The following is a 22,631-nucleotide window of genomic DNA, read 5'->3' as shown; positions in this document are numbered from 1 at the left end:
TGTTTAAAATCTATTTTAATAAAAGAGAAAACATAACTATTCAAATAATATCCCTGATGAAAAACAAAAACTTGGGTGTCCTTCATTTAAATCCTTTAGTCCTCCCTTTAGGACAGATGAGGTTTAAAGAGTTTCACTAGACTGACAGATTTATTATACAGCAGAATTAAGGCATTTATGCCACTATAAAATCAGCATTAGTAAATTCTGGAATGGTGTCTTCTAAGGACAACTTAGGGCTGAATTGTCATGGGGTAAGATTAATATTTCCAATCAACAAGTATTTTTTCATTACCTAATATATGCTGGGCATTGTTCAGGTGATAATAATAAAAAAGAGGAGGAGGAGAGGATCACTGCCATTATTGAACAGGAATATGGCAGGGGGAACAAGACAATAAACAATAATTCTAATAAAAAAGTAAATTATACATAATGCCAGAAAGTCATAAGAAGATGGCAAGAAAAGAATAAGAGGCCAAGAGTGCTTGGAAGAGCTTCAGGCGCGGTGGGGAGGAAGGAGAGCAGCTCATCTGTTACACGTGGAAGTCTAGGTAGGCCGCCTGGTAAAGGAGCCTAGTTTACCAAAGACTGAGATGAAGGGAAGCTGCCATCCCAATGCCCGCCTGGGAGAAAAGTGCTCCAGGCCGAGCTGGGGCAAGGGCCACGAGGAGGAAGTATGTGGCCTGTGTGAGGGCCAGCAAGGACTGTGGTCTGGAGAGAAGTGAGAGGCAGGAGGGGAGGCCCCCTGCGGTACGGGCAGCCAAACCATGCCATGGCTTTAGGACTTGGACTCCGACTTTGACTCTGATAGAAACGAGTAGCTAGGGCAGGGATATGGGCAGAAAAGCAGTATGCTCTGGCTGATGTTTTCCAAGGGTCACTCTGGCTACTCTGCTGAGAGTAAACCAAAAAGGGCCAAGGAAAAGGAAGACCAAATATCTCTTCCCCTTAGTGAAAAACAGGTGTGTACAAACACAAGACTAACTCTCCTTGGACTGCCAGGTTAAGTCAGCGTGGACTGCTTTTAGATATGATGATTACAGGGTCGTTTTGGTACCCTGGTACCCTGCAAAGAGCACAAGAGGGAGGACAGGAGACCAGACTCAACTCCCACTACTAACTGGATCACTGACTAGAATGCGTCTCACTCCCTCTGCTAGGATGGACACCTAGTGTGGAAGACAAGGTCTAGAATGATAAAGCCATGGGGAAATATACAAAACCTGTGGGTTCAGGAATGAGAAATGTAAAAGAGGAGCAGGTCTATCAAATGGGGCTTTTGGCAAAACTCAGTGAAACTGTTTAGGACAGAACAGGACAATTATAGGGGGAAGGGGTTTGATGGGGACTTGAGGCCCAGTTCTGGGGGACTAGTTAGAGAGCTACCACCAGCCAGAGAACTGAAGGCAATAAAAAGCCTGGTTTGGGGGACCTATACTGCATTGTTACATGAGATTATGCAGATTTAGTATCATTTGTTTTAATATAGATAATATGCATTTCATATAATTTTGTTCTTATCCCAATAGCTCATTCATAGGTAGTAAAATCATTAAATTATTTTAGCAATCATTTTGGGAAGAACACAGTTTAGGGAAGAGAATTTCAGAGACTATCCCAAGGAACCAGGGCCAACTTTTGGCCCTGGGACATATCAGGGTTAAATTAATCAAAGTCACATTGAGTATCTTTATTTCATTGTATTTCAATATAATATAATTCAGCATCCTCATTTTGATTTTCACCACAAAGAAGGCACTCAGAAAAATGGCCTATTTAGCTAATCAGCATAGCACTATTAGGGTGGAAACAGAGATTAGGGGTGCAAAAGGGGAAGTAGGGGGGAAAGTTGGCACTGAATGACAATAGGTGAAAGTATGCTGGAAAAGAAGATGAGCCTTGTAATGCAGAGGAAGAAAAGATATGGGGCCCTTTTGCTATATATGCTCATGGAGATACTAGGGTCAGGCCCAAGCCCTCAGAATGCTGAAGAACCCCTAGGAGCTTGGGGGAAAATGAGAGGGTATACACTACCTTTTAAGTGAAGCAGAAGTTAAAAATATTTTAGAGAAGAAAGAGTACTGGGCATGAATGCTAAATTCATAAATATATATGTGTGTGTGCATGTGTATATTTATAGCCCTCCTTCATATGTATGTATATGTATACATGAAGGAGGGCTATAAATAATGACAGGCAAAGGAGGGCTGTATGTAAAGTATATAAACTAATTTTCTCTCTCTACTTTGAAATACTTTGCAGACTCCTCAATAACATCAGTTTAAAATTAAATAATTAAATAAAACTAATCACTTTAAAATAAATTTGAAATGATGGATATGTGTATTTAATACACATCCCAGGTCACACCATTAAGAACTGCCATCTGTTCTCACTATTTATTTAACTATTCAACCAGGGGAACATCATTACACCAAAATGATATACAAAACTCCAGTATTCCTCAAGAACACAGATTTCATCTATTAAGTACCTAATGGCAATAGAAGGCATCATTTAAGTAAACTGGTTTAAATGAGCAGTGGAAACAAAAGTAAACTGATGAATTTGCTCAATGTTGATGATTATTAATTATGGTGGATGCTGTCTAGAAAATATGGACATTATCCTGATGCGAGTTTATTCTGAATTAGGAAATCTCACTCAATATGACCTACATCAATATCACATTTTGAACAATAATTAACTGACATACACAGTCTGGAATAACTTAAGGCTCTCCGTTTCAGACAGAAAATTACCAGCATCTCTCTCTTATCCACCCAAGTGCCTGAAAAAAAAAGAACTGAATTTGTGGGAAACTTGTAAGTTGACATCTCTTCTCCATCTCTTCAAGGTGGTCCAGGGATTCTTTAGCAGTCACTGCGCAAATCCCCAGGGCTCAAAATCACTCTGGGGGAGGCACTATTTCCCCAGCATTTGCATCTGTATTTTCATGCACATGTATTAAATCCTAGGTGGCGGCTCAGAGGAGCCTTTAGTGGCAAAATTGCTAGTAACACAGCTTGAGGTCAGATCCAAGTTAAAGGGGGGGGCACTATAATTTCCATTGTAAGTGATTTTGACATTATACGTGAAGTACTTCACATGGCATGTGGCACACGGTGCTTCTTGACTATTTTATCTCATCTACACGCAAGACCCTAACAAGCTGATTGGAAGGCCTGGTGCACAGTAGGGATTGTTCACTTGATGGTAGAGAGAACGCAGGCCTGGTCAGTGATTTTTAACTGAAGTCCCCTCATTTGTTATTATCTTTAGGATGTTTCTCTGGGTAGATTGTTTCTCTGGAGGAAGCTCCCCAACCCCCTTACTCAGCCAGCTGTTGTCATCTAGTACTGGGCAGGAGGTTTTGCACCAGGGTCTCAAAGTTCACTCTGCAGATTTTCAAGTAAATTCCTGTGTTTAATCCATCACCTGTTCCTCTTCCCATTTTCCTAGAATTGTTGGTAGCTCCTTGTATCAGAGGGTATAATAAACTCCTTGTATAAGTTTATTTTGTGTTCTTTTTGTTTACAAGTGATTGTCTAGATAAGAAGGGAATGGAAACATCTTTACTCCATCTCAAAGCCAGTGGTTCAGGCAATCCAGACAAACGTGCCCTATTCACTAAGGTGGCCTCTATCTATGTCACTTAATTTTCTCCTGAATTTATCTCACATTAAATCACCTTTTTTTGAGTAAACTCTCTGATTTAAGGGAATAACCTATATCATTTTGCCATTTTTATTTGAAAAGCAACCTCAACTCTCAGTTATTTGAAGCAGTGGACATACCAATGCTTAGTGTCAAGAAAATCAAAGTGACCTACAAGTGTTGATATGGGTTTGAGTACATTCAACAAATTGGTCATTCACAGATCACTATGCCTTCTCATATTGGCAACAATCTGAAGGAAAGGAAAGGAAAAGATGTTCCACACCTATGACAACTCTACTTCCCTCCTCCAGCAAGAGCAGAAGCTTCTGAACTTTCATTTGAGAAGCATCATCCTGACCTTTCTTTGTTCTGCTGTTTTCTTAAACATAAGACATCAATGTCCCTTTTAACTTCCTAGGAAGGGAATAGGTAGCCAATTTCAGAAGAATCTTCAGAATTCAGTTAAACTAGTAAAATAAAATGAGTGGGGGAAATCATAAATTACAGAAATCATCTTAAAATACAATTTCTCGGACCTAGGGGGAGGCGTGTGGTCACTGGTCCTCTGTGCACCTCCATTCTTGACATTTCTAGGGATGGACTCCATCCCCGAGAGAGACACCTGGCTCTATCCAGGCCTGACGTCTCTTTCTGGGGTTTGGTATCAGGAAGCCCACTTCAGCACCAACATAAACTAACATTCCCCGACTTCAACCTTATTAGCAAATATAGGTGATGTTGTGTCCTCCCTCTTTCAGTTATATTTTCTTATTTCTTATTAGATTCAGCACTCAGATGGGAAAGAAGAGTGAACTTCCTAAACCCCAAGAGATACAATCGCTTTCCAGAGGCACAGGTTTCACAAACCGGAAGTACTAACCCACTACCGATACATACATGTATTTCCTAACAACTTGTCCTATTGCAGCATTTAAATTTTTCTTCGTTTAAAATAATGACAAACGCCCTTTTGATAGTTTTCCTTCACAGCCATCTGAGGCACTATATGATGAGTTAACTGGGCCTGATTTGTGAAATGAGTCACTCAGAATCAAAAAGGTCATGAGGGACCTATAACTTTAAAGTTCTTGAGGCCTTTGCCATTTCGCCATTTTAAATCCCATTTACCATTAAAAAAAAAAAACAATCTTATGAGGTAGGTACTTTAATGTCTACATCTTAGAGCAAACCAAAGATCACAGAGTAAAGCAGCTTTCTGACTGTGACACAGCTAACAGGTGACAAGTCTCTTCTATTCACATATTCATGCATACACACATCACACATGTGTTTATGTATCAGAGATAAGGTGGTTGTAAATATTCAACCAACATTCCACTTTTCCTCTTTTATGTTCCAATGAAGCCTTTCCCTTTCTGTTAAGAGCACAAAATGGAAAGAATTTGATTGTCTTTAGCAGGAGACACTGAGAGCCTGCATGCTACACAGACAAAAGGCTTGCTGAATTCCACTCTCATTTATGCTGTCAAGAGCTAAGCAGGTGCATCCGATCCCAGAGGTGCCCATGAGAAGGGACCATGCCCCTATTCTCCCTTGGAGATTAATTATTAGGCTTGTATCCAGAAGAAGCATAAGAGCTGGGAAAAACTTCCTGTTTGTGGGTCCTGGGGAAGAGTGGAAGAAGAGGGGAGGCCAAGGGAAGAGGAGAGAAGGGAGGAGGCACAAGGCATGTATTCCTAATTTGGCTTAAAGATTAAAGAGAGAGGAAACAAAGGAAAGCAGGGCTGTAGTCTCCCTTCCCCACACTGGTATCTGGAAGAGGCTGCCCACACCAGCCTGGGGAACAGCCACGTGAAACGGAACTTGGCTGCCCAGTATGCCTGGCATGGGAGACCATTCCGTTTCCTGCCCTGGCTCAATTCCTGGGAGGTGGAGATAGGCTTGAAAGTGGCTGTGGGGCTATCTGCAGACTAGCCAGAGCAGGCCATTATGGCCTGGGGCATGCCAGCCCAGCTTAGGATAATGTGAAGACCCCACCGGGGCCCAGAGAGAATCAACCAGCAGGAGCCAAAGAGGGAGAGCCAGTAGATGTGCCAAAACAGACCATCCTCTGTGTTACTACTTATCCATGGTTAAATGCCAATAGGGCAAGTGGGGCAGGAAGATGGGGCTGGTAACCCAAAGGAGACAGCCAGAGGGTCCTTGTGCCCAAGGATGTACATGCTGTGCTCCACAGTAAAATGAGGCCACTTTTCTGCCATGTACCAACTGTACTGCAAGGCTAGGGGAGCCTGGCAGGGCTCAAGAGTTTGCAAGTCAGTAACCGAACTGCAAACATTTCTCTATGAAATCTGGTCAAGAGAAAGCAAGGACACTTCCTTGAAGCCCCCAAGCCCCCTTCAAATCTACAGCCCTAGGAGAAATCTTCATGTGCCATAGGAAATTATTTGTGTGCTACTGTATTTGACAGCAATTTAGGATAAAACGTAAACAATCAACCTGGGACCAAAGACTTTTTCAAAGATAAAACATTCACAGAAGAACTTGAACTAAAAGGAACTGATAGTAAGCAGCTAGGTAAAGAAGAGATCTTCTGATACAGAAGATCTAATGCGTTTTAATAACTACAGTCTCTTTTCCATTATCAGGTCTAATTGCTGCCACTTAAGGAACTAGTATGTCTTTTCTACCCTCTTATTACTATGATAAATGCTAGTGGAATGCATTCCAAAGTGAGTAATGTCTTGCTGGACACTGGTAATTCACTTAAACTTATTAACATAATAACAGATACAATGACATAATCTCCGGATACACATTATCATCTATAGCTTGGTCTGCTTTTGCAGACGTGCTGCAGAATCAATATGAAAGATGCCTGAAACAAAAACAGTGTTTTGCAAACATGATATTTTAACATACATCATTTTCTCCGTTTGACATGCTATAAAACAAGGCCAGATCAGAGCTTGTTATGCTATCTTCTTTAATTCTTTATCACAATAACAAATTGCCTGAATGTGAGGAAAATTATCACCAGAAAACAAAACAAAAACAACAGAGAGTTATTCACTCAATGGTGGAATTTGTAAGCATCCCAATCTACTTCCAAAACACATCACAAGGACCATTTGGGCAAAACATGTCAAGAAACCTTGTAAATTTTTAGTAAATTAAATCAGTTTTCCCCAAACACTTAAAACTTGATTTCTACAACATTTCATTAGCACAGAACAATAGGGCTTTATAGTAGAACCTCAGGAACTGAGAACAGATGAAGTATGTGGGGTAAAAAGCAATTTGGGTACAAAGCTATTTTTTTTCATCCCAAATACCTCCTATCCTGCAGTTTTTCAGCTACGGCAGCTTTGATTAGTTTTATTTAACAAACCTCTAGTTAACACCTACAATTCAATGTATTTCACAGACGGCGTTAGATTTCAAGCTGCTTAAAAACAAGAAACTACATGTTGCAGCCTCTACTAGGATGAATAATGCCAGAGAGGTCAGATTCTGGAACCTGTAAATATTACCTTATTTGGAAAAACGGTCTCTGCGGATGTGACTAAGTCGAGGATCTTGAGATGCGGAGGTTATGCTGGATCATCTTGGTGGACCCTAAATATGTTACATGTATAAGAGGAAGGTAAAGGGAGACTGGACCCAAGGGGGCGGAGGTGATGAGAAGATGGAGACAGAGGTAGGTGTGTTGTGGCCACAAACCCAGGTTGAGGGCAGCCCTAGAAGCAGCCAAGGAACAGATGCCCCTCAGCCTCCAGGGGGAGGGTGGTACCATCAACACCTTAATTTTGGACATCTGCCCTCCAGAACTGTAAAAGAATAAATCTCTGTTGTTTAAGCCACAAAGTTTATGGTAATTTTTTACACTGGCAATAGGACAGACAGTAATACACACATTTGAGTTCCGTTCTCCTCAACCCAAATACAGTCTAGAATTTGTATACATATACAATAAACAATATGTGTATGTATATAATACATATGCAATACAAAAAATATACAGATACATAAGGAGCATCTCATATGAACTGAGGTATATACCCTTTATAAAGTGTTTTCATATACTTTTTGCGTAGCCGTGTCTCTAATGATTCTGGAGCAAGGCAAAGGCAAAAACTGCAATGAAAAATCCACTTTGTTACTTAAAAATACAGTTAGGTGGAGTGGCTAACCATGAGAAAAGAAAATGGTATTAAATATTTAGAAAGCATTTAGAATGAAATAAAGAAGTAAGTACTCTGTATCACTAAAGAAAATGGAAGTTTTGGATGTGATGAGAACATTTAAGATCTTTTTTTTTATTAAGGTATCATTAATATACACTCTTATGAAGGTTTCACAAGAAAAACAATGCGGTTATTATATTCACCCCTATTATCAAGTCTCCCCCCCCCAACCCCATTGCAGTCACTGTCCATCAGTGTAGTAAGATGCCACAGAGTCCCTACTTGTCTTCTCTGAGCTACACTGTCTTCCCCGTGACCCCACACATACCATGTGCACCAATCATGATAACCCACAATCCCCTTCTCCCTCCCTCCCCACCCACCTTCCCACACCCCTCCCCTTTGGTAACTGCTAGTCCCTTCTTGGAGTCTGTGAGTTGGCTGCTATTTTGTTCCTTCAGTTTTGCTTTGTTGTTATACTCCACAAATAAGGGAAATCATTTGGTGTTTGTCTTTCTCTGCCTGGCCTATTTCACTGAGCATAATACCCTCTAGCTCCATTAGTGTTGTTGCAAATGGTAGAATTCGTTTCTTTCTTATGGCTGAATAATATTCCCTTGTGTATATGTACCACCTCTTCTTTATCCATTCATCTACTGATGGACACTTAGGTTGCTTCCATATCTTGGCTATTGTAAATAGTGCTGCAATAAACATAGGGGTGCATATATCTTTTTGAATCTGAGTTGTTTTCTTTGGGTAAATCCCTAGAAGTGGAGTTCCTGGGTCAAATGGTATTTCTATTTTTAGTTTTTTGAGGAAACTCCATATTGCTTTCCACAATGGTTGAAGTAGTTACCTTCCCACTAGCAGTGTAGGAGGATTCCCCTTTCTCTGCATCCTTGCCAGCATTTGTTGTTCCTAGACTTTTCTATGTTGGCCATTCTAACTGGTGTGAGGTGATATCTCATTATGGTTTTAATTTGCATTTCCCTGATAAATAGCAATGTGGAGCATCTTTTCATGTGCCTGTGGGCCATCTGAATTTCTTCTTTGGAGAATTGCTTAAGATCTATTCTTTTAGAAAATTTCAAGTATACAATATAGTTATTAACTATAGCCACCATGCTGTACACTAGATTCTCAGAATATAGTCATCTTATCACTCAGTGTTAATACCCTTTGATGAACAGCTTCCCATTTCTCCCATCCTGTAGCCCTTAGTAAGGAAATGTTTTCCTTTGTGGGACTTTATAAAGACATTCTATTTGAATCTCATGGGATTATTTTTTTAAAAGATAATCCTACCTGTAGATAATTTGTTCCATTAAAATATTTTTCCAAGTTTCTTCTAGATACATTTTTTACTGTGTGATTTACATGTTTTCTTTATTTCAATTCTTGGACCTTTTGAGATTCCAACTACTATTTATACCAGCCCTATTAGTTCCTTATTTGAAACAATCAAGTGCAGTTTATAAAACGTTTTATAAATTCTATTTTATGTTATGTGCCTGGATTGTTTTCTCAATGTTTAGCCAGAATCTTCATTATTCTGTAGAACTAATTCTAAGTGTTGAATTCAATATAGTATACTTTTTATGAATGACATAAGCACAAATTTGTGTCCTTTTCTCTTTATTCTATTCTGAAAATCTTCATTCTAGGATAATTTCTAAGTAACTAAAGTTAGAAATATATGTATTGCCTCATTAAAGAGTTCCCAAAATGGCTAAGAATTGAGCTTCTAAAAATCATCTTTTTCCGCTAAGTTTTTATAGAAATCTGTTAGAGGAAAGTCAGCATGCTTGTTGAACTATTTCCTGTCCTTGTTCCAGTGTTCATGAAAAAGAGGCATGCTTCAGATAAACCAGCTGCTGGATTTCCTAGAATAGTAAATTACTCTAACACTCCTATTTGATGTGATCCTGCCACACTTTTTTTTCCAAGAAGGATTTCCTCATTTTTCACAACTATTTGTTTCCACACTAAATTAGCTTCCTACAAATAGCCTCTTGTCAAATGTGTACTTAGCTATCCTTACAGAATTACCGTAAAGAGACTCTCCAGTTCATTATACCCATATCTTTTTGATTAAAGTCACAAAATACAACCTTTTCATTGAAATTTTGCCTTCTTTCCTTGAAACAGATAACTAACTGCCTTTGTACAAAAAAAAAAATCAAAATTTTGTGAACCCATTTGGAATTTTCCATGATTATTAAATTATACTATTAAATTTTTTGGATTAAAAAAAAGCAACAATGAGAAGGCCATTCATATATCTGGAGAACTAGTATAAAAGTAATTAAAACCTCTTTCTATTTTTTTTTTGTTTAACTTAGGCCATTCGTATCTCTTCTATCTTTGCCTTCCCAAATATTGGTTATCTTAGTGACATTCTGATGACTACTCAGTAACTTAAGAAAATTCAACAATTTTATGGATGCTCTAAGCTGACCTCATCATTCTGATCTGAGGTAAGCCATTTCTGTTAAGATCTACTTATTCTTAGAAGCAAATAAATATTCATAATTTTGATTATATAAACTAAGTGAGAATTTGCACCTGGATGGATCTCTTCATGGTCTCTTTCCTTGTTGCTCCACATCAGCCTTGGAATAAAGAAAACACTACCCTTCTTGAGAAGGTAGACAGGTCTCTGAAGCTGTAAGGAGTTCTAGAAGGTAATATAAATTCCATCTGTGAAAGCTATAATGGTCTGATTACATTAACAGCATAAATAAAAAGTTTGTTGAAACATCCAACAGCAATTTATTGTTTCCTTGCCTATTTAAATGATGAATTCCAGTCTCCTCCATTTCACTACCTGTGACGAGAAACTTAATTTTACATAGTAAAACAAATATTTGAGTCTGTGGAAACCTTTTAAAGGAATGACACTTGTTTCTTTTAAAACTAACTAGGACACTAATTTCCAGAATCTGCACTAAAACTTAATCATTAAGTCTCAGGAAGTTTGGATAATAGACACAAACTTTTTATTTCTATGATTGCCACATTGACAGTGTGGGCTTTACCACAAGCCATACCTGGGTATAGATTTCAGTTTTAAAAACTATTAGCTCTGTGAATCATAATCTTTCAAAGGACATCTCTTCTGAAAAAAGGGTACAGTATCTCTTTTGTAAGGTTGTTATAAGGACCAAATGACTTAAAAATAAATACTTAAATGAAAAACAAATAGTGGGTATGGTCCTAACAGAATCTGAATAAATGTGCCCCATTCCCTTGGTCCTTTACTTCAGGAAGTTGTCACATACATGTGGCCAGCATGGTCTGGGTCAGAGGTGACTATGGCTTCTAATAAGAAAGATTTACAACTTTAAAATGTTTTGGACACATTAGTAGACACTAATAGGAAAATTAAAATAATTGGTAGAATATCGTACACTGAGCTGGCAAAACAAAGTTATGTAGCAGTGTTGGGCCTGGGATGTAGTAACCTTAGCCCAGCCATATAATGGCTCATGGGAAGGAAAACTGGTATGTGGGGGTATTGGGACTACAGATTAAGAGGCACAAAATTAAAAATAAAAAATTTTTTTGAGTTATTCTACTTACACAATTTGTTGTAGTAAATCTAGCCCAAGGCATGAAATAATGAGATTTTAGTTCACGATCTAGTTACTTTTTAACATTAAAAAAATCCTTTATTAATATAATCTAAATTTATAATTTATCTCTCAAATAAATTAATAAGTAGTAGCATTATTTAATCCAACTAATATTTATTTGCTTCCTCCTATGTGCCCTGCTTTGTGTTAATTTCCCAGGAAGAGTTATAACCAAACTGAAATAAACAAACTAACAACCTGGAATATAGACAAGGGGTTTTTTCTTGCCTGTGACTTAACACTTCTATCTTAGATGCCTCCTCTTTGAAGAAGCTGCAGATGTAGTTCCAGTTTAAGGAAGCCTCTGACATTACTATAATCTGCTTAATGAAGTTTAATAGCAGGCACTGAAATGCACCATTAATTACTCTATTATTAGAGTGCTACACTTTGCAGGTCATTAGTACTTAGGGTGGGGACCCAGCGATAATTACTTTGTGAACAACTTTTACTTTGGCAGAAATCTCTTTATTTTTGCTCCCTACATGGAGTAGTCGAAAAAGGCAAAATTGGCATTGGGGTGCTATTAACACTCCTCTACTCAATATCATTTTTGTTTCATCATCAAAAAGCCAGTAGACATCGTCATTTGACTATATTATGTTTTACATCTTTATTTTTTTAGAAAGCTAAATTAAATGAATTATCAAGACTGAATGCAAAAGTATCTGTGGCACATTCTGTGCCAAGCAGTGATTTTTACATCAATGGCATATAAGTTGAATGATCCTGATTTGGGAAAGCCACCAAAATCATGTATTCGGAGAACCTAAAAAGTAGGTAAGTGTTCCAACATCAACCTGTGCTTCATGAAAAGAAAATAAATATTTTTTAAAAGAAGGTATAGTTATGTTTTCTGTCTCCCCAAAGAGGAATCTCAGTACATGGAGCTTAATATCTATTTGTTAAGCTTAATAAAGAGGTCATTACATCATATCGAAAAATCACTAAAAATGACTGACTCACTTTCCAGTCAGAAACTGGCTCAGCACAGTGCATGGCTGACACTTTGTTTTTCCAGTTTTTGAAGTGTTCCTTTTGTCACAAGCTCTAATTGTAAATCTGATACTATATTTCTAACTAAGTAATGCATATGAATCAGTGACTGGTTCTACAATCAACTTTCACATGATTAGGTAATGCAAGTGCAACACTCATCATGCCACGCTTCAGCACAAGGAGGAGGTCAACTTTGATTAAAGAACACAAAATTGGAATTGCTTCTCTTCCTTCAGTGTAATTTTTTCCCCTTTGGGTCTCGTATTGTTCAAGTTTCTGTCTGCCTCTATAATCACTCTAAGTGCACTCTGATGATATACCAAATAGTCTTGGGGATTTCTCCTTTAGATTCTGAAACACCTACAAATACTCTTAAAATGAATAAAGAAAATAAGATAGGAAACACACAAACCATTTTAAAATGAAGACTGAGATAGTTTATCAAAATTTTCATTTCTGGAAATGATCAAAATATGAAGTTTTGATGAGTAAAATTTCCAACTTTGTAATCTAAAACTGTGCTTTAGGGTAAGTTCAATGCAAGACCTCTTTTTGCTATCAAAAAGGAGTTCTTTTACTAAAAATTAAATTTGTTACTATTTGTATTCACATATATTTAATGATAGAAATCACTAAAATACATATAAATGTATATGTGCACATATACATATGTACACACACATCTATGTTTATATAAACACACACATGACACATTCTATTCCCTTTCCACACCCCTGCCCCATACTCCCCAATGGCTACCTAGAAATATAAGCTCCATGAGGACAGGGACTCTTTTGTTCACAGCCCCAGGGTTTGCTACGTAGAAGAAAGTCTATAAATACTTGTTGAATGAATATATGGAATACCTGGGTTCTCCAGTGTTAAATATTTAACATAATTTAAGATTTGATTTTCTTTTCAGATAATTTAATCTCCTCAAATTTCAAATGACTTCCAAATAGTAAAATTATCTTTTCTATTAAAAAGTAGGCACTAAAACCACTGCTTCTTCAAAAGTATCGCTGCTTCCAAGGCTTATTTATGATTACATTTATGTTTTCAAATCAGTTGACTGCACGTCAAAGAGTCTGCACTCAAACACTGGTAATACGTGTCCGTCATAGAAATAAGCAAAACATGAGATAATACAACAAAATTCTTTTCAACTAATTGAGGTGAAAGGAGAGAATTAATGTGAAAATATTTGGTAGAGTGCCTGGTGTACGGAAGACACTTGTTGAGACCAAGAATTTTAGTCTTCATCTTGGGGAATCAATCAATTATACTATGAAAACATGCTGATTTCATGGCATTTACACTGACCATTAATGTGAAAAAATAAAACATAAGAAAACATGTGAAATGAGGATTATTTGATTTTAAGCATAAACTGTCCAATCTTAAAAACGGCTAATGCATTCATTCTCGTGAAAGACACCTGCTTACATCTGCCACTGAGGACATGTATCAGAGGCAGATTCTCATTTTTATTTATATCAGTTGCTGCAGAAGGATAGAAGGGGAAATCTTTAATTAATTTTATAAGCTATTTGTTCTCCAGGATATTACATAAGCATGGCTTAAAACCTGAATCATATTATGTTTTCAAAGTTAATTTTATTTCAAAAACAAAATGTTTTCTTATTCCACAAAATATTACGTACCTCACATTTATTTGCCCATCTGACTGGTGAGGCTGTCATATATTTAGGTCATACAGGCATGCATATAAATCAGTAGTGTACAATGCACATTATACCTCTCCTTTGTAAAGGACGATAATGCCATCCTTGCAGAGCTGTTGTGAAGAGTAAATGATGAGGTGGCAGTGGAACCCCTCAGTAGATGATAGTCACCACTATTATTGTTAATTTCAACAAAAACTGTAAGTTCTTTAGCTGAGAAGAATGACTGTCAGAAATAGGCACCAAGATTCTCTAATCTTTAAATACACAACATGGAGACTTAAAAAGTTATCAAGAAACAACCTGGAGTTTTTTTAAGTGCTACCTTTAGGAATAATAAAAAAGTATTACCACTTTTTTCAATATATATTATTCTTGCTGTATTGCTCTACCTCCTTGAGCATATCAAAGCTTTAATACTGTGATAATTTTTACTCTTCTCTATCATATTTCTACTTACACAACTGGATGACTATTCTTAATATATGATTCATTCAAACATCATCCCTTTTTGCTTGAAGCATGTCAATTTAAAATAGCTCATGCATTGAAAACTGGAGTACTGTCACCTCATTTTCCTCTCTTAAAGATGTCTATTCATTTAATGCTCTCCATTTATCTATCTGTGAAAGCTTAATGGTTTGGGACACCCTGTGCTATTTTTAATTCTACCTAGTTAGCCATACTGATTCCTCTGTACATGACTGATGTACACCAAATAACAAAATGAGTGTCTGAGTGTTAAAACACTGGCTTAGTGGAATAAATGGTCTTTACTTTTAAAATGGTACTTTTCAAAAATAAACATTTAAACTAAAAAAATTTAAGACTTCCTCTGAGATATATATACAGCTACTAAAGTAAGTTTCATATGAAATTTTATGTGGCTACCTAACTAGGGTTTTGTTTACTGACTTAGAGGGATTTATTTTGGCTTGGTTGTTTTTCCATTATTTAAAAAAAACAGCTTAAACCTATAGGAATGTTTAATTACACTTAATATATACATTCCACCTTTCCCAAATCAGACTGAATTATATGTACCTTCCATCATATGAAATACATATATATGTGTAGTGTGTACATGTGTGTGAGTATGTATGTATACATGCTATATAGAAAGAGTGAAAGAGTAGTTTTATGATGAATTCAGGTCTCAAATATTGAAAAAAATTAATTCAAAAAATATATATTTATATAGTTTATATAACTATATAATATATATAATAATTACTATCATAAAATAAAACCTTAAGAGTTATTTAATTTTTTCTTCTTACTAATATACTTGGAGCAAATAATTCTAATGTCAGTCAAGCTGAGATCAAATAATTCTCAACATTGTTGAAATGTTCTAAAAATAATTTGCTTAATAACAAACTAATAAGGAAATTAATAGAGTCAGTTTTACATTTTCAAAACTCCAGTTATCTTTTGCTAAAAATGTTAAAGATGATATAAACATCATAATATGTTAAAAGTTGCCACTTTACACTTTTCTGGTTATGCTTTTTATAGATTTATATTAATAATTTTAAGTTAGTATTTATATGGAAGACATTTCTTTGAAATCTTCTTGACATGGTAAGTGCAATTTTCTGTTCAATCTGAGGAGAGGATGTATTGTTTCAATCATTCATCAGCCACTACTTGTTGAGTACTACACACTGGAAACACAAGACTGACTAAGAAGAGGAATGCTCTTAGTAAGCCAAGACTGTAATGGGACAGATGGACACTACTGAATGGTTGTTTCCTGCTCCCCAGTTCAGTTGTTCAATTCTAATCCCCAGTGTGATAGCATCTGGATGAGGCCCTTGGGGATATGAGTAGATTGTGAGGGTGGAGCCCTCATGAATGGGCTTAGTGCCCTTATAGAAGAGCCCCTAGAGAGCTCCTGTGCCGCTTACATCATGCAAGGACACAGTGAAAAGATGATCTTTTAGGAAGCAGACCCTTATTACACATCAAATATGCCAGTGCCTTGATGTTGGACTTCCCAACCTAAATAAATTTCTGTTGTTTATAAGCCACTCAGTCGGTAGTGTTCTGTTTCAGTAGCCTGGATGGAGTAGGATGGAAATGAAAACCAATTATTGCAAAAAAAGTGGATGCGGTCTATCACAGAGGCATGCATATGGAATAGAGGAGAAGGGAAAGGAGGGAAGAGTTCATTTTCAGAGAAGGATTAAGGAAGTTTTCATAGATGGCAGAGCATGTATAATGAGTTTGTAAGGAAGAATCAGAGCTTGTACAGAGCCTCCTAGTACAAGCACTAGGAGGCTCACGGCACACATGTGCAGTTGTGCTAAGTTGCTTGTAGGTGGAAGGTTGGTAAGGGGTGACCTGAAGCAGAAGAATGGGAAAGGGCCATGTGGCTACATACACTGTCCTGGGGCATTTGCAGCTCATCTGATTCTACTTCTCATCCCTCTTCAGCAGACACTAGCTTTTAATGAGTCAGTTTCTCTGGCCCTGGAGTACACTCTGCTCATTCACCACTGTCCCCATGTCTTTTCCAAACATGGGCACTGTGATGGTGAATGAAACACTGCACTTCTCTTTGTTTTTAGAGATACTGTTTTATGAAGTATTAGATGAGTATCTGACTCAGACTCCTTTAGGAGATTTCCAAAGCCATAAATAATATTTAAGATAAACATCACAAATATTCAATGGCTGTGGAAATAAGTAGGGAGACAGGAAAATCTGTCTGTTTAGCAGGACTGACATTCCAACACCATGACTCCAATTTTTCTTTTTTTTAAATATCATAAAGCCTAAATACGAAACTTCAGAATGTGAATGTTGACCATGCTGAAGGACTGGGGCGATGGAATGATGGGATGCAGACCACTGTGGAAGGAGGTCAGAAAAAGCACCGTGGTTGTCTGTCACCTAGGTCCCCCAGTGCGGACAGCAGAACACCGCTAAGCCTACACCTGTGTCCCTAGTATGTGGGCTCTTAGCCAGGAATGCACCTTCTAAACCTTTATCCACATAAGCCCCTTCCACTGCCACAGCCACGACTGTCCTTGGCTACAGGCCAAGTCTACAAAGGCCGAAGCTATGGCAAAAATGAACAAGAAGAATAAAAGGGAGTTTGTGAAGCAACATTTAGCAGTATAATCTGGATTACAAACAAGTCAGATTAAGTTTACATGTGAGAGACTCTCTGGCTGCTGATGTGGATGGACACAGGGATGGATAAGCAGACATTGTCATTGTTTCAGAGGGTTTTTAATTAACACAGAAGGGAAGGAGACTTGGCTTTTGGTTCTAAGTGACACAGGGCAGCAGGCAGATGGCTCTTGGCAAAGATTATTGCCCCAAATTATCAGGATTTCCCACCTTGGAAACAAATTATAACTCATTTGAATTACGCCACCCATTACAACCCCTGAATTTTCCTCAATATGAGCCTGAAAGACAATATGCTGATTCATAATGAGAACACATAGAGAATTGTTCTATATAAGCATGAAAGTTCAAGCCCTACGTTACCACCTCTTGATGACACATGTTCTACGTTTCCACCACCTTTCTTCTTTTCTCCCTTTATTTCCAGAAAGAAAAGTTATTTTAAATGTGGTAACAGCCCAATCTTCATAACAACTCAAACACTGATCTAATATTCCCTAATTGGCTTAAAAAGCCAATGGATTTTTGTCATTTTTATTTTTTAAATCAGGATGCTGTATTTGTTACATTTGCTTTTGTAATTTGGTTTAAATATGTCTTTTCTTTTTAAAAATTCTGGGTCTAACAGAGCAATTCTTCTAATTGGGCTCATTTCTGAAAGTCCCCTAAATGTAACACACGGCGAGGATGCTTTCAGAATCAAAGAATCCCTTATTTATAGTACTTTAAGATTATATTATATAATAATTTGTGATGATATCTTCACAACTCCAAATTGTGAAGGCCAAAGCTACCATACCTTGCCAGGTTTAATAAATACATCCTAAATACAGCAGTAGGAATATATTGTAATTATTTGTTTCATTTCTCAGAAACTGAGACTTTAAAAAGGTTCAGTAACTACTTCAGGTTCCACTACAGATTAATACATGGTTTGACCCTCAGGTTTTCTGACTCTAAAATCTGGGGCCATCACCATAATCCTACACTCATCCAGTGAAGAGTAACCACTAATACTGGTTAGTTTCCTTACTAAGTGTCATACAGTGCTCCTAAGTACTTGACTATATCAACTCACATAATTTATACAACCCTATGAGATAAATACTCTTATTATTAGACCCATTTTATAGCTGAGTAAAATAAGGCGCAGAGAGGTTAAATGACTTGTCCAACAAAGCTGAAAAATGATGGAACTGGATTTCAACTCCAGGCAGTGTGAATCAAGACATCATCCCCAATCTTAAGGACTATATGCTACAATATCAGCAAGTGAATATGTTACATGTTATTAAGGTTTTTCACTTATATGCACACACATTATTCACATGATAAACCACTGCTCCTTAAATGATAATTATATATAATTTCTGGAAATAATTTTCAAACTAGTTTCATTGCATTGGTCTGGTTGTATAATAACTTACTTAATTTTTTAACTCTAAGTTTGTTAAAAAAATTTGTTTAATTTAAAAAATTGTTTAATTTTAGTGGAGAAGTATTTCTCAATATTACAAAATGCACTTATTAATATTTTAATTTTCAGGGTTTTAGCAGACTAGCTGTATTCTTGTTAGCTAAGAAGAATGGTCATAGGAGGTGTCAGATTTCAGAGTATACAGAGAAATTAAATATATTAAACTGGGAATTATCTGATCAGATTTCTACATTGTTCCCTTAGTATCTTGAAATTAAACTATACATAAAAATAATGTATCTTTTCTCCTCTAAATGTAAATACCTAAAAATAAAATCTAGAAAGATAGTAAATGTCCTGGAGATCAGATGCAGAAACCCAATTCTTGTGGCCAGTGGGGACTGGTCTGTGCACTGTGTAGAGAAATAGTTATTTTATCATTTCATTTAAACATAATTTTCTCAAATACAAGTAATTAACTTGGATTATGAATTAAAATTAAGTATGTCTTTTTCATTTATCCCTTAGGTGAATAACATACAAAATATTAGACCATATTAACCAATTTAAAATGAAAATTGTGGTCACAACTTTTTCTAGCTCCATACTTACAATTTTAGTCAGCCACAGAAATATCAACTATTTTTTATGGGGTTTACAGTTCACTAGTAATTTCACATTATTATCTCATTTGACCTGTAATCTTATGAATTATGTAAAGCAGACACTCTCTCATTTTGCAGATGAGGAAACTGAGGCCAAGAAATTTAAGAGACTAGTTAGATGACTAATGCTGGAGCTGGAAATGCTCTGACACTGAGTAAATTTCCCTTCCATGACACCACAAACATCCTATGTCATTTACTACATGGCACTTGTATGTCTAGAAGTGTTCTCAGATACTTTATTGGGTAAAACTACAAAAAAATTGAACTTTTTCAAAATATTAAAGCAGGTAAAATTTTTAAGGCCTACATTGCCAGATTTATATGCTATTAGGAACCAAACGACATTGAAACTTTGAAATGACTTTTTTTTTTCAGTTAAAAAGAGGTAAAATTCTATACTTCTGTATTCTGCCTACACTGTCACATATATACTTCCATACTTACATAAGTACATACATGTAATAGATACATCTTAACCTGCTCTTTCATTTTGCAATGTGATGGTACATAAACTAAATGTAACCATATTTAATAATATAAACATGAACACATGCATCTTGCAAGTTTTTCATTATAAATGTATACTCAGTGGAAGATCTCAATTTATAACCATATAAATGACATTAAATAGAAAATACTTACTAGTGAAGAGCCTTAGTGGTGTACATCATGATGGGAATGGATACTGGTTGGTCAATCCACAGTCCACTGAACGACTTGTGACCAAAATGTGTGCCATCACTGTTCACATCTAAACAGACAAAAAGCAATGGCAGAGTTAGTCAATAAATATAATTTTATATAATTCACATAAGAGTATCTTACTAACCTTAGCATTAGAAAAAAAAAAAAGATGTTTGATAAGCAAGCCAATGGAGGAACCTTAATTTGCACACCACTGTTTTCCACTCAATGCAGAATACATGGGAACCACACTACATAGTTACTCAGTAAGTCTGATTAGGAAGTAGTAAATTTTGTAGTAAACTGGTACATTACTGGAAGGCTATGAATTTACCAATAGGAAGCAAAACATGCTAAAAAGCAAATTTAATATCCTCTGATGTGGAATATATTTTAGGACCTATGTGCTAAGCATTATAGCATGCTTATATATGAAATTTTATTTAGTCTTCACAACAAAGATACAATATAGATAGTTTCCATAACTACAACCCTCACAGTTTAGAGGATAGAGTAACTGACCCCATACTCTGAACTCTACACCATATCATACATTGTCTGCAGTGCACACATCTCTTCTTATGCTTACTTGTGTTCCACGTGTCCTACAAGATGAGCAACACATATCAAGTATTATACAGAGACATCTCTCCGGTCTCTGTCTGCCCTGTAGTTCTCTGGTACTGTACTCATCTTTGTATGTCAAGATATAAAGTAAGATCTCATTTTGGGATAGAGTGTCATGCACATGTAAGCATTTGCTATGTAAATGAGCAAATACATAGCAACAAGGAAACTAGGAATTGGCATATATTTTTGGTCTAAATTAACACTTTGGTATGGTCAATTCTTTCTTGCCAAAATTATCTTCCTGTTTGCAACACAATCTCAAGAGGAGAAGGTAGAAAGAATAATCTGAAAAATCATGTGAATGAGGCTTAAATATGTTCAAAGAATGACAAACTATTTAGTAGTTTAATTTTTTTATTAAAGTATCATTGATATACAATCTTATGATGGTTTCACATAAACAACGCTGTGGTTTCAACATTCACCATACTATCAAGTCCTCACCCTCTATTGCAGTCACTGTTCTATCAGTGTAGTAAGATACTACAGGGTCATTATTAGCAGTTAAATTTATTCCAGTTGGAGAAGTTCTTTAAGAACAGAAAAAGGGTAAATAGCAAAGAAATTTTACAGACAGAAAAAAAAAAATCCACCTCTCACTTCTAGATCAGATATCAAACTAACAGAAGAACCTAACTACCTTCTCTATGGCCAGGTCCCAAGGCGAGGAGACTGAACAAATAGAGGAGAAAACCCTATTGGCTAAAGGCTCTGGGCAGAAACTGCATGATCAGAGACACTAGGAAAGCTGCTCTGGACTGAGATGCTGTAGAGAAACAGCCAGACTGGAGGCCCCTATGGTCAGATCCCAAGGTACCCTGCAGAAGAAGTTAAGAGTTTAAGTCTTGAGCAGGGGTTGGCAAACTACAGCCTGAGGCCTGTTTTTGAGTCGACTATAAGCTAAGAATGGCTTTTACATTTTTAAATTATTGAAAGAAATCAAAAGAATAATGTAAATTATTTGAAATTCAAATTTCTGAGTCTATAAATAAAGTCTTATTGGAACATAGCCACAGCCATTCATTTACATATTGTCTATGCCTGCTTTCATGCCACAGTGGCATTGTTGAGAGGTTTGGGACAGGAAACATATGAGTCATGAAGTAAAAAATACATACTATCTGACCCTTTATAGAAACTGTTGGCTGATTTTGGTCTAGAAAATTGTTAGTTCTCAATTTGGAGGGGATGCTAATAGAAAAAGGGGGTGCTTTAGGGCAGACTGGAAGCAGGAGGTAGGGAATCTATACTCTACAGAGGACCTTACCACCCCAGGGGCAATGCAGTAGCTGCTCAGGGTATGGCAGAGTGTGCTCTGGGGGCAGTAGAGGGTCTTCCTTGGAGGAAGCACCAGAAGGGAGCTTTGAGTCACACTCAGTTGGGCACATAGGCTGGGGCAATGAGGCCCGATGGAGAAAGCTGGGCAGCAGTGTGTGTCATTGTTCCACATGTTGGGTGATGATTTCATGATCATCTGGGCTCTGACTCTCCACCTTACATGCACCAGCCTCTGTAATGACAGATCCCTTAAGATAACCAGCCCTCTTGCTGGAGTCTGAAAAAGAAGATTATAAATGCAAACAGAAGAACTCTAGGCCAATTAAAATACACTCTATCCACCCCATTTAAGAGCAAATCATGGGCCATATTTAAGGATTGATAAGGAGGGTGAAGAGGCAAACAGATGAAAGCATAAAGGCTGTAAAAAAGAACCTAAAGAATATAAGGAAACCATAGCTGTCTTTACAGAGAAAAACATTTATGTCTGAAAGGCCCCAAACACAGTTAAAATAAGTTTTGCAGAACAACTATTTTATGATCTAAATAAACAGACAATACAGAACAAAATCCCAAAGGTTTATCTTCAGAGAACTTAATTTAACTCAAATAAATGAGAAGGCATTTAAGTGGTTTCCCATTTAACTATTAATTGCATCTTGGTGAAAATAAGAGGGATG

At 36.8% G+C, this 22,631-nt stretch overlaps 1 protein-coding gene across 5 annotated transcripts in view; it reads right to left on the bottom strand.

The window, feature by feature from the left end:
• CHRM3 (cholinergic receptor muscarinic 3) overlaps positions 1-22,631 on the bottom strand; it is a 502,885-nt gene that overhangs the window by 320,678 nt on the left and 159,576 nt on the right. For all 5 annotated transcript variants that reach the window (XR_008998860.1, XM_036919345.2, XM_036919347.2 and 2 more), the window contains exon 2: positions 20,002-20,110. The gene's annotated coding sequence lies outside the window, so the exon portion shown is untranslated. The remainder of the gene's footprint in view (positions 1-20,001; positions 20,111-22,631) is intronic.

Source organism: Manis pentadactyla, chromosome 8 (assembly GCF_030020395.1).
Source record: "Manis pentadactyla isolate mManPen7 chromosome 8, mManPen7.hap1, whole genome shotgun sequence".
Taxonomy (NCBI): domain Eukaryota; kingdom Metazoa; phylum Chordata; class Mammalia; order Pholidota; family Manidae; genus Manis; species Manis pentadactyla.
This window is presented reverse-complemented; position numbering and strand designations above follow the sequence as displayed.